Below are 11,779 nucleotides of genomic sequence, written 5' to 3'. Positions count from 1 at the left end.
ATAGATAGGAATAAGTAGGTGATGGAAGCTAGATTGTAGTGAATGTTAAAAGAAGCCTAACAAGAAAATTCTTAGCTCCAGCCAGATAGCATTTGTTAAAAGCTTGCGGAACTGTTGCACAGAAAAAGGATGATTTTGTTAGAAAGTATTTTGAAATAGAATAAGGTGTCAACTTGTCGCTGAATTTTGTCCATTGCAACCACATACACCCAAGCACTCAAAATTCTATTTGAAGTGTGTGTAAAATATCCACTGTAAAAGCTGACAAACTACAGCTCACAAAGTACTTTGCAGTTTCTGAAACTGGAGGAAATCTATACATATATAGTTGAAAAAAGACTAATGCTCACAGCTGTGAAGTTGTAGGAAAAGGGAGCAAGGAACATCAAGTGTGCTGCAAGTATTCTACTTTCATCAGTATGAAATTTGATGATCTCCATGCCAAAGGGGAAAGAATAATAATCCCTAGCGGTTTATAAAAAATTAATGTCTGGAGAATTTTTTCCTGTACCAAAGTCACATAAGCACTGAATACTTGAGCAAGACATCAATAAGGAAAATTCCAGGTCTGAACAGCAGTGAAAAAACTTACACATTCTGCTGTGCATGCTATCTTTTTCTGTGATCACCATCTAATGTTTGATATAAAGGTGAAAAAAACTTAAACATTGTATATGAAGGCCAGAGGAAAAAATCTTCCCCATGTGCAGTAAGTGATAAGCAGAACCTTGAAATATGCATTTAGTATGATACAATATTTGAAAAATAGGTGTATAGGTGAATCTAGTGCTAGAGCTATTTTGAATGCTCTATAACCACCGCAAATGGGAGTACAGGTTTAAGAAAAGCTTTTCTGGGTAGGTGCTGCATTTTTTTGATGTTTGAAAATATTATTTTTGTTTTGTTATTTAAAGTATGCAAGGTACTATAAATTTTCTCTAGTTCCTTTGCAAAGCCATTTTATATTTCACTATGAAAAATGTTTTATATAACAGTTTGTTTCAAAATTTATCAATTTATTTAGTTTTAATTTCTTTTCACATGGTTAAGATATTTTCACTGTTTTCAGTACCAATACTGTATTTTTTTTTTTTAATGTTCACGACAAGCATTATATATCTAGTTCATTTAAGACTGATGTCCATGTCACACACCTTCTGAAGTCTTTCCAACTGTTGATTATCTCTCTGGTGAAGAGGTACCTGTAACAGAAAGAAATATACCAGGTGTAAGGGGCTGGTCTCCAGGCAGGTGTATATAATGCATTTGTATGTCCCTGGTCTATTGCATTGGTTTCTCTTCAGATTACGAGAGGATTTTTATTTCCAAGACAAAAAGATACTCTGTTTAATATACCCTTCAGCTGTGTTTTGTTATCACAGCTCAGTGGTTGCCCAGAGTCATTGCATTTTGCTGAATGAGGGTTAACATGAGGGTTCCTACAGAAAGTGTGACTGAGGAGAAAGTTTTGCCTCTTGTTCTTACCAGAGGCAACTAAATATTTCAGATATGATGGCAACTAAATATTTCAGATATACCGACACTGATAAATATGAAAAATAAAAGTAAATATCGCAAAATTCTTCTTTAAAGATCAGCTAAGCAGATTATTACAGAATAAACATGCCTTAAGAGAAACCCAGAACGACAGTGGGTACATTCCTACATTCACCTTTAAAAAAAACCAAAAAAAATTTTGTCCTTTTTCTACTGGTTTATCCTACTTGCAGTTCTGGATCATTTAGCACTTGTCTTTCCTCCAGAACAAAGGTTTGATCATGCAGGTTTGACATTTTACTTTCTACTTTTGACCAAGTTAGACTAATTTGATGGATGGTAATATTGAAATACACAACCTGCGGAGAATAGCTTACATAGTTTAGAAATACAATATATTGGTATGAGGGTTTATCAGCATATCTAGAACACATTAACAAGATGTTCTGCATGCTTCTAACTATTAGTTTAAGGTCTTAAAAAATAGTAAGTTTTTTTCTGTGGGATGCTGAGAAGAATAAATCTGTGTCATCTGTTCGTTAAAGGCTGCATGCTGTCATCTTAAACATGAAGCACATTATTTGGGGAGACATGTTATCACCCAAGGCATAATTATTATCTGGAATTATAGATTTGCAAATTACAATTTGCTCACACATAGCTTCCCAACCTCACAATTTTTTACTGAAAACTCAACATCAGAAAACACTTTTCTGCCTCCCTTTTTAAGGATTCTTAATATTTTTTTATCCTACAGAATGATTTATGTGTCCTGGAAGCCATTTACCATACCTACTCTGTGTGTGTATGAATAACTTGAATAACTTGGAAGTTCTCATATTAAGGTTGAACTTGTTGATCTTGGAGGTCTTTTCCAACCTTAATGATTCTATATCACACTAGAAACCTATGCTCATGATAAAATCTTTTTTTTGAACAGACCTCAGGCAATCTAGATGATTAGTTAGTCCAATGTCTGTCTCAGAACAGGTGTAGTTACAGGAAGATAACTGTGCCTTGTCCAGTTGTGTTCATAAAAATCTCTAAGGATCAAGAAATCGCAACCTCAACCAACTATTTTCTGTTTCAGAATAAATGAATTTATGATACTGCTGAACTTTCATATATGGACTAGCTATAGTTATAAAAGACTGTAATTCCTTTGTTTGAGTTGTTTGTTTTTTTCTTTTTTTTTAATGTTTGTTGTTTTAGGTTTTTTTTTTTGTTTTTTTTTTTTTTTGGGTTTTTTTTTTTGGTTTTTTTTTTTTTTGTTTGTTTGGTTTTTTTTTTGTTTTTTTTTTTGTTTTTTTTTTTTTTTGGGTTTTTTTTTTTTTTTTTTTTTTAATATAAAGCATGGGAGATTTTCAGGAAGCATTAGACCATCAATGAGACAAGTTATACAAGGAAGCCAATATATATTTTTCTACTAAAACACTATCACTGCAAAAAAATTCAAATTAAGACCTAGTAACACATCATCAAAGAGCTATTTTCATTGTGCATTTATCCACCATAGTTACATAGCTGTTGAAAATACTTGTCAAGGCAGATACCCAGATAATAAAACCTCTTGTAAATGCAATTGCATACATTGTGATAACAGCTTTATACTGTGCAAAACTAAAGCCATCTCCACCAGAATTTAGAAAAAGTACTACTTCTTGATAACCTGAAATGTCATGGAATTTGCTGAGTAATTTAAAGTCACATAGAGTTCTGAGTCTGTGACAAATTTCATAAACCTTGCAAACATAACTTTAGTTCTTCTGATTGCTCCATCTCTTCTTCCCCAGCCCAGGTATCTGAATACAATTTTATTGAGATATTTCACTAAATGGAATAGGGCAAATCATTGCAGCATTTTCTGGGTTAAACCATTATTTTTCTGTAGTAGTTATGCTTGAAGAGCTAAGTCTCCATTTGCTGGATGATTTTTTTCATTTTCTTTAAAGATTTTACAAAATAAAATTGTCAAATACATACAACTCTGTCATTTCAATGATTTTCTCTTCCTTAACTAGAAGTACAATTTCTAAGAGGACCTTTCCTGGGAAAAAAAAATTTAACCTTTAAATGGAAATGTGGCACCAATGTATACCATAACACTGTAGACCTATAATTATAGTACTTCCATTCCCAGTAAGAGACCTCAGGCTTTTCCTTAACTCTGCATGGACTTGGGACTAGGATTTGTGAGTCTTGCTTTGTAGGGACATGTCTTGAAACTTTGGTTTTAGGTTAGTTAACAGCAGCAGTACCACAGACTGTTAAATTATGCATTTTAGTTGTTGTCTTTGTTCAGTTTTGTTGTTAAACCATTATCACCATAACTTTCACTAATAGTACTAACCAGTAGGCATTCAGTGCAGAACGACCTATGACTGTAGAATATAATACATGAGAGCAGTCTTTAAAATGCAGGCACAGGATGAAGCTGGAAAACCCAGGGCTTCATGCAGGTCATGGATCACCAGTTATTTGCCATCAAAGGAAAGCAACTTAAAGTGATGGGTGAAGAGGTTATGGGGATGAAAAAGAGAAAAAAAAAGATCATGTACGAAGAAAGAGGAAGGCATACTGTGCATTAGAAAATGTCTTAAAGTAGTGAATTCTGGGGGAAGCAGGTAGAATTGCCAACCATTAGTACTCTATGTCCCTTGGCAAACTATTTGTCATACTGAAAATCTGCTGCAGTCCTTCCAGCATCCAGCTTCTTAGGGACTCAGAGCAGCTCAACAAGGGTAAAATAGCAGAAATAGGGATATAAACTGGAAAGCTTACACATATAAGTTTAAATTATTATTACTGGGAAGTAGCACTGATAGAATACTGGAGATGGTATGTTAGTATTGTGACAACTTTATTCCTAATGACATTGTCAGATTCTTAATTTTTTGCACTATCAACAAATTATTGTGTGTACCTATTAGCTATGTTTCTTTATCCCAGGTAAGCTGCTTGGGGCTTTGGTTTGGTATCTGGCTTGTGGGACTTAGTTGTGAATTGAATTCAATCAGGGAAGCTCCAGATGGCTTTGTCATGATACACAGAATTGTCCCATATATTTTAGTACACTTACTCAGATTCTCTAAGAGTGGTAAATTGTTGAGCATGTGCAAGGAGGAAATACTAGCATTAAGGTCAGATGAAATGTTAGTTCAGTGTTCTTGTGCATATGCTTTATAATACAGTCATTAATTATATGATCACACTCTCTATTTCAGGATTGCCATAAAAAAGGGAGAAGGAAAGAAAAAAAGTCACATTTCATTCACCTTGTTCATGTAACTTGCTGCTTAGATTCATTAGTCACAATTTTCATTCTGCCTTCTAAGTAGTCATTAAGTAAAAAGAGCAGTGATGGTGTCACACTTTATGGATGGAATTTAGATTCAAAGAGCAGATTAAAATTTTATACATACATACCTGCATATGAGTTAAGTAGTAGATCCAATTGCCTAAAGATTGTCCATCAATGCAACTAAAGTTACCAACAAGACTTGTCTTTGCATATGTTTTAAACTGATGTTCCAGCTCACTTAAATAGACGTGTTTGAACGATATCCTTGCAAATTCTATTTTTTGAGAGAACGTATAGGAAATAATTGTAAGTATTTGCATTTTCCTTCTGATTTACATAGAGAATTCTAGAGACATCATCCTATGCTGAAATTGTTTTTTTGTTTTTTCTTTTATATGTTTTCTGTTAATGTGAATTCCTTTATTCTCTGTAAGAACCAAATCTATCAATATGTCTGTGGTCTTTTTTCGGAGAATTGCCTTTTTGTGCTTTTTTTTTTTTTTTTTTTGGTTTTGTGGTTTGGATGAGGTTTATGGTGGTTATAGTTTTTGGGCTTTTGGGGGGTTGGAGAGAGAAAAAATGGCAGAACAATTAATTGTCATGGCAAGTGTATTAAAAACAATCGATAGAGAAAACTGTAAATAATAGAAATAGTTACAAATATTTCAGGTTGAATGGACACCAAAGAGAAGACCTAATTCTCTATGTCTCACAGGAAATCACTGTGTATATTCCAAGTAAAAGAAACAACATCTTCTGAATTACGGGAAAGTGAGATATTTTGGACACCATATTATGACACACCTCACACTGAGTGCTTACACCAAACTGGAGCAGAGCATATGAGAGAAATTCTGAACACTTCGTGTAGACACCCAGTGTCTATACATCATTTTCATCATTAACTATCTATCTTTCATCATTAACTGTTTGCAATTTAAAGAATTAAGGGAAATATGTGCTTCCATGTCTCATATGTGTTGAAGCTTGTCCCTGGTGTCCCTTGAACAGAGAAATGTCTTATAGGCTTTCTGCTTAGACATATTCACATTGTCTGAGAAATTAGGACAGTATTTTCTGTCTTGGAGTCCACCCTGCATTCGTTTTTCGTAGTAATATGCTGAGCCAAAGCTATTGTGTCACAAAGCATCTAGGAGAAAAGTACAATCAGGCAACACTTAAGTTACTACAACAGTGGTCTGTGTTAAAAACCTGTGAGACAGACAAACATGATTTTTTTTTTTTTTTTTGTCATGGAAATTAAGGACATATAGTCCCAGCTGTTTCTTCTCAATCTTTATGTGAATTTCCAACAGGTATCAGCTGGCATTCTATTCAGTGTCTAAAAGAAAAATTCAGTCTTAATCTTTTGTTAAAGTCTTCTGTCTAAATTTTCCTCTTTTATGTGAACAGAACAGATTCATAGGGCCACTCTGATCTTCCTGCATGTGTAGAAACACCAGTGCCAGCAAAAAGAGCTCTCTTCAAGGAAGAAGAGCAGAATAGATAGTAAGTGCTCTATTGTGCAGACAGGAGAGGAGAATTTTGTTTTAATGATCCCGTTATTTTCTGCTAGGCTGCTAAAAATTACTGCACTGAATAAACCAGTAGATGCTGCTTTTTGTCAAATAACAGGAATGTCTTTCATAAAACTTAATTTTTTTACAGACACTTTGTAGGGCAATTAGGGCAGCTTAGCAAATTCCTTATTTCCCACTGGACATTGTAATTCACAACAAACTTAATTAATATTTTATCTGAAAATGCTACATACTTTCATTGTTGTTTATTTTTAATTAAAATTAAGGTACTGAAGCAGTCAATGACAATTATGAATACATGCAAGGCATTAAATATGACAATTTGAATTTTTAATTATTAATTATCACATTGACATGCTAATTGTTTCTGGCAAAATCACAGGATACTTTACTTAAATACTCACATAACTGTGCTACCCATTTTAATTACTGAGAAAAATTATGTAGTGACTTTACAGAATTTTAAACCTTAGAGAGAGCAGAAGTACAGGGGATTTGTCTTTGGAAAGATCAAAATGTTCACCATGAGTAAATCTTATATTTGAGAAGTGGAAGACAGTAATGCACTTACAATGTAACAGTGAAAATAACAGACAAGTTTTAAAAGCTTTCCAGGAAGCAATCCAACTGTGTGTTTAAATATTAAAAAATGCACCATTGCATGAAATAGAACAAACACGATGGGCATCTAAATGTATCCCTAGTGGAAACTAATTTTTACAACAAGATGTGTTTTAGAACTCTCTCAACATCAGTTGCAACACGTAGCTGTCTCAAAACCATAATTAATTTCCTGAAAACCCCAAGAGTTTTTTTTATTAAGACACCAAATTGAACATTGCTGCTTTTTTTCCCTATTGCTTTAGCAACACTAGCTAAAGTCTAGTTAACATTTTGGGCTTCAGGATCATGAAAGAAGCAAATTAAAATGTGAAACATTCTGTAATCTGATTGTTCCTGAATTTAGCTTCTTTCCTCATAGAATGTAAAGAAATAGCTGCTTAGGAAAAAAAAATAAAATAAATTAGAAGGCTTGTTCTGAAACAAATGATTGCAAGAAAGTACAGTTATTTTGTGTTTCTCATGAGCATGAGAGTCATTGCATCCTATGAGAGATATATCCTAAATCAGGAAGACAACAGAAAAAAATTGCAGTTACTTAGTTGTGACTCCACAATTCTGCATGTATTGTTTAATACATGTTGCTGTCTGGGACATATGTTTGGCTTTTTTTAATGGATGGCAGTATGAGGTCAATCTAATTTATAACCATTTCTCAGGACCCTTTACACCTTTTCAAGCCAAACTGTGCATGGTAACATTACATGGGACTGCTAGTAATCGTGTTTTAAAACATAATTTTCACAAACAAATTATGTTATCAGTTCTCTCAAAGTATATTAAATTCTTTTGTAAATGCTCACTTGGATTCTGCTTTATGTCCTGGAAAAGATGCCAAAGAATTTTCGAAGTTATACTGATTTTGTTTCATATGTTCATGATAATTTATTATTTTTCCCCATGTTGTTTAAAACAGAGATAGAAATTCTCACATGTTCACATGTATATGAATACACCTTGAGATTTTATAAACTTTTAAACTAGGAAATTATTAAACATGTTATTTTGGTGATTAAAGTTATTACATTGTCAGTTTCTGTATTCTTTACAGGAAATATTTTCTCTGTGAACTCCATTGTTATAGCGCATTGCAAAACCTTGGATATATAATCAGGAGAATATCAATAATGTAAAATTTATACTCTGTGCTTTGTGCAAATTGTGCTGTTGGAGCAGTCAATGCAGAGAAAGTTTTATGGTGTGTAAGCTTACTGATAGTGGATTAAATACTGAAATACATTGCAAAAGAGTGTAGCTTGATTTATTGGGCATTACTGTTTTCAGAGCAAATCCTATTTTTTGGCTGAGCTCAAACAGAAAAGGATATAAAAAAGCATCAACTGCAGATTGTCTTGATAAATGTCTTAGCACTTGTAACATTCTGCTTTTGCCAAACTGGAAAAGGTGAGGGACCATGACGTTAACAATTTTTACAAACTGTTTTTTTGCACAGACGTATGGTTATTCTTACCAGGATCAGCTGTTTGGTTCTCTAGAAAAGAAGTAAGGATGGGATAGATGGATGTATAGCCAAAGGGAGGAAGGCAGGGAGGGAAATAGGGACAGAAGGAGGGATGGAGAAAATGAAATTCAGACTGTCTGCTAGATAAAATTTTTGTATTCACTCAAATGACAGATAAGTAAGGTCCAGTGCAAGAATAATTTAGATTGTGGGTAAATCTTTCTTTATGTTAAACTGCATTTTGCAGAAAACAAATAATTTCTTTCTTTCTTTCAGAATTAAAGCTTGTCTCAAGAACTTCAGAAATGAAAACTACTTCCCGTAAGATTTTGTGTAAGATATAGAATCAAATCCAGTGTTTTCAGTATTAAAAGAGAAATGGAAAAATAATGCCGAATAACAAGAAGAATTTTCAAACCTTAAAAATAGGTAATTAATTCCAATCTTAAAAATATTTTTGCAGGTAAGAGGCATGTACCAGGAATGAAAAATACAATTTCGATTACAGGTTTTCAGAAAATGCTGAATCAATCTTTGTAGATTGAAAAAAAAAAAAATACTGAAACTCTAGGAGATACATGCATGAAAACTAGAATTAGATTTAGGCAACATGGTGCTTTTGTCTGAACTACGTGGAAAAGATTAATTTTGATAGTATCTATGTCAATGTTCTTTTCCAGAGAGCTTTCATTCAATGTGTCAGTCTTCAGTCAGAAATAGGGTATTTTCAAATAAAATCTTGAGTGTAATAATACTTCATCTATTTTTGCCGTATATGAAGGAAGCAAATTTTAAGCCATTTCTGTTTAGAGAAACCTCCTGAAACTCTTTTGGTGTAAAACCTCACATTTCATAGCTCTTGCTTTCATCACCACAGTCAGACTCCTAGCCTGTTCAGCAAGTATTCTCCTGTAACACTCTGCGGAGGTCTTCAGATCATAATAATGCCTGGGATATTTCCAGTTCTTGGCCTGTACCTTTTTTCTTGAACATAAAAACATAAGGTCAAAAGTACTGGGTTAGATCAACATCTTACCTCTGGTAGCAGCCAAATGTCAATCTCTATCATAAAGGGCATAAGGAAAGGGAAAGCACATATTTCCCTCTAATAATCTTCGCCCTTCAAAAAATTATAATTTGTCTAATTAAGTGCCTGTGTAACCCCAAACTGTTTTATTTTTCATAAGCTAACACAGTATTCTTTTGAATTATATAAACTTGCGTGAAAAAGTTTCCCGGTCTAACTACATGTTGTGTGTATGAAGGAAAAAAACCAGTGTTTTTTGTTCCTTCTTATGTGTATCCTTCTTGGTGGCTCACCAACCCTCTGGCGGACAAGTCCAAGGAAATCCCACCACTACTGGGAATAATATTCCGTAACTCTTTACTTGATAGCATTTTTAAAGTTGCACAGGTTATTTTGTGTTTTACGGACTCTATACCTGCATTGCGTGATGTGCATTTCCAGAGGAAAAAGAGAAAAGAAAGACATTCAATGATTCAAGTTCAATTTTTGTTGGGACATCTCTTTAAGAAGAGATTTTATCTAATGACAATGGTTAAGAACTGATTTAATCTAGTAGCAATGAAATGTCAATGGAATCGACTTAGGAAAATACTAACATGTTTTATTTTGATTGTAACTAGCTTTGGTTTGTGCTTATCTATGAAATGGCGTATAACTGGGGTAGTAGGGGGGTCATATTGTAAAAGCTGGTATTTCAGAAAACAAGTTGTCAAATAACTAGTTCAAAGATTTTTGGTTTTTTTAACATATAGTGTTCTGCAGGAATGGGATTCAAACATTTTTTTTAACAATTTAATAATTTTTTTTAAAAACAAGAATTTTCTAAGACATACTATCTGCCTTTAATTCCAGCTGCTTTTGGCATGTCAAACTATAACAGTAGAATGATTCAAAAATATCATGCCATGTGTAGTGGGTGGACTCTGCCTGGATGCTCAGCACCCACCAAAGCCACTCACTCATCTCTATAATGTACAGGGCATAGAAAACGTAACAAAGGGTTCATGGGTTGAGATAAGGATGGGGAGAGATGACTCACCAAGTGTGGTGAGTGGACAAAGGGGACTTAAATTGGGAATTTTAATTGAATTAATTACTGACAAAATTAGAGCAGGATAATGACAAAATAAGTCTTAAAAATACCTTCCCTTTGCCCTTTCCTCCTTCTACCTTCTCTCTCCCAACAGCACAGGGAGACAGGGAATGGGAGTTATGGTGAGTTCATAACACATTGTTCCTGCTGCTCTCCAGGGAGAAGAGGCATTCTCCTTCTCCAGCATGGGGTGCCTTCCACAGGAGACAGTCCTCCACAAACCTGTTCAATGTGAGTCTATTCCACAGCCAACATTCTCCATTAACTACTCCAACGTGCATCCCTCTTTCCTGAGGTGCAGTGCTTCAAGAACCCTGCTCCAGTTCGGATCTCCCGCAGGGTTACAAGTCGTACCAGGAAACCTGCTCCAGCAAGATACCCTCTTTACACAGATCTCCAGGTCCTGCCAGGAACCTGCTCCAGCATGGGCCTTCCATGGGTTCACAGCCTTCTTTCAGGAATCCACCTGCTCCAGCATAGCAATTCTGGGGAGATCATATTCTCAGCTGATAAGGCAGTATAGGAACTTCAGGATTGTTTTGCAACTTAATCTATACATATGTAGTAGAAAGCACTGTACCCCAGATCTCAAAGGAGAAGTCTATACTGAAATGCAGTCAGGGATTTGATGATCTGTTAGGTTTTTTCACATTTCTCTATAATCAGTCCTTACTTCTTTACCACTTTTGCATACCTTAAGTGAGTAATCCTTATACAGATTATTTGTGTGGACATAAATGGAGTAACGCTTTTATGCCCAATAAAGCCTTTAGAGATAAAATTAATCTCAGCATCTTCTTACCTGTGTAAAGCTAAATTATGGGTGTTCTCTTTTAAACTGTAGAATGGATACTTGAACTGTAAAACTTTAAACTGCAAAACTTTAAACTGTGAAATGGATACTTGAGCTGTACATTCTAAAGTTCCATTATTTGCATAAATTAGGAAATCAGATGACATTGACCAGATGAAATGCAATAAAATAGACTGTAGATATTAAATTTGTATGCAAAGAATTCTCATCCTGGGGGCCGCTAAACTGCTCTGAATGGGTATTAGATGTGGAATCCAATGATTAACCTTACATAAACTCAGCTTTACTGATATAAATCCCTATCTCAGCCTGAACATAACACACTCCCAACCAACACCCCAAAACTACCATGTTACTTTGTATATGTCAGACATTAGACTGATATGTCTGACCCTTCTCTTTCTTTTGCTTTCCCTGTTTGTA

General features: G+C 34.4%; 1 long non-coding RNA gene across 1 annotated transcript in view; it reads right to left on the bottom strand.

The window, feature by feature from the left end:
• Window positions 1-1,009: 1,009 nt before the first annotated feature.
• Window positions 1,010-11,779, bottom strand: part of LOC121355652 — an 88,360-nt gene continuing 77,590 nt past the window's right edge. The window contains exon 4 of the long non-coding RNA XR_005955451.1: window positions 1,010-1,202. This is a non-coding gene — a long non-coding RNA (uncharacterized LOC121355652). The remainder of the gene's footprint in view (window positions 1,203-11,779) is intronic.

Source organism: Pyrgilauda ruficollis, unplaced genomic scaffold, assembly GCF_017590135.1.
Source record: "Pyrgilauda ruficollis isolate IOZ18807 unplaced genomic scaffold, ASM1759013v1 scaffold26, whole genome shotgun sequence".
In the NCBI taxonomy this organism is placed as follows: Eukaryota; Metazoa; Chordata; class Aves; order Passeriformes; family Passeridae; genus Pyrgilauda; species Pyrgilauda ruficollis.
This window is presented reverse-complemented; position numbering and strand designations above follow the sequence as displayed.